Source organism: Aplysia californica, unplaced genomic scaffold (assembly GCF_000002075.1).
Source record: "Aplysia californica isolate F4 #8 unplaced genomic scaffold, AplCal3.0 scaffold00017, whole genome shotgun sequence".
Lineage (NCBI taxonomy): Eukaryota > Metazoa > Mollusca > Gastropoda > Aplysiida > Aplysiidae > Aplysia > Aplysia californica.
In genome coordinates this window covers 121,474-129,040 of record NW_004797287.1, presented here as the reverse complement: position 1 = coordinate 129,040, position 7,567 = coordinate 121,474, and positions in this window count along the sequence as shown.

Below are 7,567 nucleotides of genomic sequence, written 5' to 3'. Positions count from 1 at the left end.
CGATTGCACATCGATGTCACCCTTTGTTTTCTTTAATCGGTCCTGGGATTCCTTAGTTGGCTCAGTCTTAAATTTTATTGTAATAAACTTTGTGTTTTTCTTTTTTGGAATTTAGGTACTGGAAAGCAATGCATTCAGAGGTCTCTAGCGCAGAGCACGCACCTATTGCACTGTAAAGTTAGAAAGAGAATGTGGGAGCGGGAGGGATGAATGAAAAATTGTACCAATCAGTTTTGTAACGGAATTGAAATAGATTAACACGTGCTATACTTGGTCTAAAATAAGATTATGCTGCATTACTTTTTGTATTATTTTATTAAAATAATTCGCAACAGAAAAAGTAGTCACAAACTCTGTTTTAGAATGTATAATAAGAAGAAAGTGAATATAAACCGATGTTATTCGTTACTTATATGGTTCTGCTAGTCTTATCATAGTCCAAGACGATAAAATCAGCTACTATGCCCTAAATATTATTGGGGCAACCCTTATTACCAAGACTTTTGTCAAAATGATTTAGTCCTGTGTAACCATTAAGACCAATGTAAAAACTTATTTTCCTCTTGTTGAAACCAATATTAATTTCTGGTGAAAACTAAGGTTAAAGCTACACCGTGGACAAAGCAAAGCAGCATGGCCGGGGCAATCAAAATAAAACCAAAGGGAAAGACGGACGTTACCAGCCGTACCAAGAACGGCCCGAAGCGAGGAGATGCCAGGAGAAATTCCGGCCAATGTACAATCGCTTTTATCGCTTGAAATGTACATGTGTGCACACGAGCATATTATTGACAGCTGGCTTGACACTAGTAGATCTACAAAATTTCAGTGATTATAACAAGAAGGAAAACGAGGAGAGCTTGTGAAAACTGTTTGTAAAAACAAAAACAAAAAATAAAGCAAAACACACAATGTATTTACTTTTATTCAAAGCAAGACATTATAGAATTGACCTCTTTTCAATTAATTTGTAGACCAAGATCTACCTATCCATCAGTTCTCCATAACATTAACATTCCCTTCTTAAATACTTAACACTCTTTCCATTTGTCTCTCATTCTTTCTTTCTCAATCGTCGAGATGGGATGTCGTAAGTTAGTAGTCTGTTAGGTAAGTTTAACCATTAACATTTCATGCAGATAGAAAAAGGAATCACGACTCATTCAAACTGAATCTGCACATCTGCTTTGGTCGTCTGGCAAATTTCTCTTCAAGAGGTGAAATTCACCAAAACTTATGACGCATTTAAGTACGCCTACTTATTTCTTTCTTTTCTCTTTAGAGTTACCACGTCGATCAGGAGAAACGGCGCCAATATGTTTCAGTTCATTTTCAACTGAAACTAAAATTGACATAGAAAATCCCACACAATGTTACATCACTTGCGTCTCCCTCTTCGCCTTGTTCACTGTGTTTACGCCTCGTCACCACCAAGCCTACAGTGTGACATTACCCAGAATAGGACATATCAATATACTTTGCATTCCATTGACGGAGTCTGTCTACAAAGATAAATTACTGATGTTCGATGTTTAATATTTGAAACACCAAGCCAAGCAGCCTTATCCTTGTATTTGCAATGTTTCAGACAACGATAACAAGTTGTCACCTTTAATTGCCCCAACTGTCATCCCCAAAGTTAGAAATATGTGGCATCAACACATAAAATCCTTGAAATGAAATTCTTAAAGAAGCTACTCATTTTACAAAGATTATAACACAAAGACCAAGGCTAAATCGTTAAAATGAAGAAATCAAGCTCTTTGTCCAATTTCCATTTCGATACAACAAACACTATGAAAACCAACAATCCTTGTTTTGGCTGGATCCAAACTCCTTAAGGGGCTTTAAGATTTCATCAATGAATCACACATTTTGCAGTCGTATAAAAAAGAAAGCAAATTTTAAAGCAATTCAAGTCTTCATCATTACTTACGTCTTAATCGTTAACCGCTAGAAATTGCGTGACGAAGTCATTCATATTCACTTTCTATAGACACAGTTGTCTTGCCGGGGAATAGATGAAAGCCTAGTTGATTGGAAACCAGTGCACTTGACATAAAAACCCCGCATTAAAATTTCGAGCTACTTCCGGCAGAAGTAAACATGCAGATCTTAATCGTTAAAACGTGACAAAAATTCAAAAGACGCTACTAGTTACCGCCAAAATTTCGTAATCGGTGTAGTAATTTGGTTCTTGGTTGATGAAATGACGAAAGTGATAGCAGTTCTAGTTCTACAATAAACAATTACACTTTTTTAACGATCGATTGAACTCAAGATAGGGTTACTATTTTTTATCATTTTTCGGACGAGACGAATAACGTTTAAGACCTAATTTTATGTCTTTTGTGTGAACAAATGGGCCGTATTAAGCATATATTTGTCGGTTACCCTGAAAGTTCTACTTAAGATCAGTATTTACACATAATTACGAAAATGATAAGCAGGCAGTTCTTAGAGAAATCTTCGGATGAAAACTGTCTCTGGTGAATGTTACGTTTTCATACCTAAAAAATGCTGATTTTTCAACCAAAAAAACCCACACTGTTTCAGCATATCATTTCATTGGATATTTTCTGCCTAGTCCAGGTTCGGCAACCTTTTCACCACCGGCTTAGCTCATCTTAACAATAATTTGAAATAAAGAAATATATTTATGGCGTTTGCAGTAAGGGGTATGCGCAAATTCAAGTTTTCAGGAGAATTCCCCATATACAGTACTTAATGGAGGCTGCTCTGTGGGCGGCAACCCATGCCTGACACTGACAGAAGCCCTCTCTCGCAGCGGAACCATGGTCAACCTGCGCTTCGCCCGACTCTCGCACTGAAATCTAGTGTTTTCTTCTGATGTCGTTGAGATTTTGAAAGTCAGTAGACCAATTTTATATTTTAAAATCCATATATGAAAACCTCCAGTATCTGCTTAACAACAGCGGCGAATAACTGCTCTGTTAAAGTTAAAGAAAGATGAAGGAATTTTAAGTCGTGGGGGGGGGGGAGGTTGAAAGAGTTTGACTTTGAGTCTCGTCTCCTTTAATAGTAGGCCTACTGTAAGGGGCCATTCAAATATAATCCTACGCCTGGGGGGGGGGGGGGGGTCTTTGGCTCCTGTAAGAAAGGGGGGGGGTGGTCTTGAACTAATGTAATTTACACTTTTGTCAGGTGAAAAAATATTTTTGACATAATGATGAACTCTACATTTGTTAATGATAACTAATTTCACTTTTTTTTCATCATAAATGATCAGTAATAACAGAGATACAGTGGAATCCTGATAAAGTCAACTTGCTTAAAGTCAACTCTTGCTTACAGTCAACACCTCTCTGTAGTCCCGTTTCTTACCTTCTTTGTTTAAGTAATTGTGTTTCTGATACAGTCAACCGCTTGAGTGTTAACCTTTCGTAACGTCAACAATTTGGGGCAAAATCCTAAGATGAATTCATTCAAGAAGAGATATTTCGCCTGAACCAGCGGTGTACACACCTCCAATTACATGTACTTCATTCTTTCATTATCTCTTGTTTTGGTGACAACTTCAGAATTATACTCCCTGAAATTTAGATCACATCTTGTTTATTACCAAGTACTTTGTAATTTTGTAGCTGTCATCTTCAATTTTCAATGGCCAGTAGTACATTGGATAAAGACAACCTTGCTCAAAGTCACACTTTTTTCGGTCTAGTGTGTTGACTTTATCAGAATTCCACAGTAACCTTCTTTTTAAAAAAAATTAAAGCGCTTTTGTCATAGACACGAGTCTCAATTTTTTCCTTTTTATTAGTAAAAAAGAGTGTGTATGCAATAGTTTCCTTGAATGGTTTACTCTAATTGTGAGGCAGCGTGGTGAAATCGGGCGCTCGTCAAAATAATGAAAGTGAAAAAAAACTGGCATTTTTTCCGCAGGTTTGGGAACTATTATTGAAAAAAAATTTTCGCGCTAAACACCTTTTACGTCCATGCTGAAAAACGTTCATTACATGCACAAAATTTGTGATTTCTCAGTTTTAAAGGCTCTCAAGCTATTGAAGTTACCAAACTTTGGCGGCCGTTTTCTCACTAAATTTACCTCTGAAATCAGGTGACCCCCACCTCCTTCAATCACAAATATTTCAACTTCTATTCAGCATAGATGAATATTGGTTTCATCCAAAGGAAGGCAAATTGACAGGCTTTAAGATGATATCAATTATAAATAACTACGTATGCCTCAAAACTGACGAGCACTTCATTCTACTATGTCGTGACACCTATTATTTTTTAGTGCATATATTATTACATGTATGTGCATGTATAAGGCTAAAACAGCACCTGGACATGGATGGCTGGTGCCTCTATAAATAAATCATTGATGGTCTATGTGCATGTATGTGTGTATGCATGTTTGTCATGCATATTATGCAATGCACATAGAGCAACGAATGTTTTACGGATTTGCGCGATATAAATGTCATATTATTTTTATCATTATAAGGGAACAATGTAATATTACGGGGGGTAAGGGCAAATGTAAGAAAAGTGTAAGAAAGGGGGGGGGGGGTTCAAAAAGTCCCAAAAAAGTTGTAAGATTATATTTGAACAGCCCCTAACCAGTTTAATTTTAATCTATCATAGTAGTCTCCACCTGAGATCCCATCATTTATCATCCAGGTCACTTAAGGAACAACCCTTAAAAAACATCAAATTTAGAAAAGTCACCCCCTAAGACCCCACTGAAGTTCCCGCATTTTAAACCATGTTTTACTGAACAAAAGAGCCTTCATGGATCATCCACACTCATACATTGGCTATACGATCAAATCCTCCGCTCTAAATTTCTCGACGAGTGGTAGGCTACAATGTTCGTCCCAGCACAGGGGCCTTACCTAGCATCTGCGCTTGTCGCGCTCGCCGGGGAATAAAAAATCGAAAAAAGACGGGCTACATGTTATAAAAAACGAAAAAGAAAAAAAAAAGAAAAGAAACAGAACCTCTTTACCTTTAGAAAGAAAGTTTATTTTCACTTCCGCTTCACTTCTCTATCTGGCTTGTTGACCCCACGTTTATTTGTTATTTTCATGCGGAAAAAAAGTCTTAAAAAGTACATTACATACTATTTATATTGCTGTTTCTCTTGTGTTTTTCTCTCTTTGTTTTAATTTGCTGGTGTGTTATTTCTTTTCTTGTTATTGTTCTGATGTGTTTTCTATTTTTTGTGTTTATCGTAATGTCAATATCATTTAATTTGATGTTGTTCCTACTCCTACCTTAAATAAATTTTAAAAAACCAAACCCGAATACATGTAGGCCTACATGTACTGACACTGGCAGGCCTCTTGTGTGTGAATCCATAATTTACATGTAGTATCCTGTACTTTTTCTTGAATAACACACATTTAGGGTTAAAATGGCCTCTCCTCGGAAAGGAGGACACCCGCCCTTATTTGCCAATTTTTGTGGTTGTTAATGTTCTGTTCTAATTTTTATTTCGTTCTGTTGTGAAACCTTTATTTTTCACGTTTTTACACTCTGTGTAGCTACAAATGATCTTCTGGAGGCTTGAAAGAGATCACAAGAAATTCTGGTGCTTTAGATTAAGTTGTCTCTATCGACATATTTTACACACATATATATACATAGGCCCTATATAATATATATATATATATACGTCGCCACATAAAGTTTAAAGCTTGAAAATTATTGGCAACTTTTATGGCAATTTTTGTGGCAACTTTTGGACAACAAAATGGCAACAAACGCAGATGCTAGCCTTACAATGAAAGGGTCGCACCAGGTGTGAACTTTTCGACGCCTTTGATTTCTACGAACATCGAACTACAACAGCAAGGCGTGATTTGGTAGGCAGGACCAACAAGGCCGCATCAGACGAGGTCAGATCGAACTGTTTCATGGGTGCTTTTGTTTCCCTGAGTATCTTTACTATCAATTGTGCATCCGAATTTGCTTGGCAGATTTTGTGACTGTACTCTTGGACTGTCCGATTGCCTTTGTGTAATGTTGAGCCAGCCTTTCATTCTCCGAATTTTAATTGGTGCGTTTACAAAACTGATGAGTTACAGCCTGAATAGGAGCGGTGATTTCGATCAGAGATGAAGGAAAGCAATAAATACTTCACAGGTTGATAAAAGCAAAGGGGAGGAGAAATGAGTGAGATAACGCTTTATTGTTCATAAAAAGGGAACAAAATTACTGTGCTTAATAATTCATAGACAAAGGAATCATTGTAATCAATCAGTTAAAGCTGATTTTGCCTCTCTTTTGCTCTATACAATGTATAATGTTCATGTGTGAAAGCCTTGGCTACCTTTAAAGTGGAGGCCTTTTACCCATGCTTTCTAGACCTAAGACAACATAGTCCTTTGCGTTTACATGAAAGCTGGCACTCCCCTTTAATCATGCAATCATTGTGTCAAATTCAATACATGTACTTTGTGATATGTTTTAAAAACGAATCCTTTCAACAGGATCTTAAATATGTACAGGTGGAGTCCACTTATAACGAGTCCTGAAATAACGAGAAGTAGAAGTCTGTTATAAAGACACTGTTCTAAAACCCCGTTTTTTCCCTTCTTTATCTTTGTAAATAAAATACTGCTATACCGCTATCATCAGACAAACACGTGAGTCGGTTATAGTTGTAGCGGAATAGTATCGCTGCTGTGCCCAGCGCATAGGCCATTTATACCATGTAAAACCTCGCCAGTTGACAAACTTGTTGGTGATCTAGCTTAATAAAGAATGGGAGAGCACGCGTGTGTCAACAATGAAGGCGGAGCGAATGAGTGGGGAGGATGTATCATGCGCAGACAAGCAGTTGAGAAGCAGAACGCATTGCGTGATAGGCCAGACCAATCTAGATTATCTAGGCCTATCATTTTTTTTATCAGTTATCATGCCTCTCACTTCTCCGATGCGGGGATAGAGAAGCCATAGTGCTGTGACTGTGATGGATGGAGCGAATGTGTGACGTGCGCAAGCAGACGGAACGCACCGCAGGGTGTGGTGGGGTGGGAGACAACACAGCGGGCGAGGTAGGACAGAGAACTTTCTTTCTGATCGCCAACGCCGAACTGTCAACATTGCTAGCGCTAGAGAAAAAAATCTGTTTCGATTTTTGATCAAATAAGACCAAGAGGTCATGTTGGGCAAAATCACCATCAGGGTCAATAAACAGAACATCAAATTCATTGAATAAAATCTAGGCCTACTTTATTATTTCCATTGGACTTATTACTGGATCCCTCATAACGAGAATCCTGCTATAACGGACATTTCGTACCGGCCCCCTCCCTCTCGTTATAACAGGATTCCTCTGTTGTAAGATTTACTCTCCTGTAACTATTTAATCTTCTGTTACTCGGCAAGACAACTGTTTGTTTGTTTGGGGTTTTTTGTGTTGTTGTTGTTGTTTTTTTGGGGGGGTTCTCTCCACCACTACTCCTCCCCCTTACCTCCAACCCACCGCTTTTCTTGATTTTTAAAACTACATGTACTGGTAGACTGTTTCACGACTTGTCAAAATGGGGATCAAAACATTAAGTTCATAGTAGCCCTTATCAGACCCCCC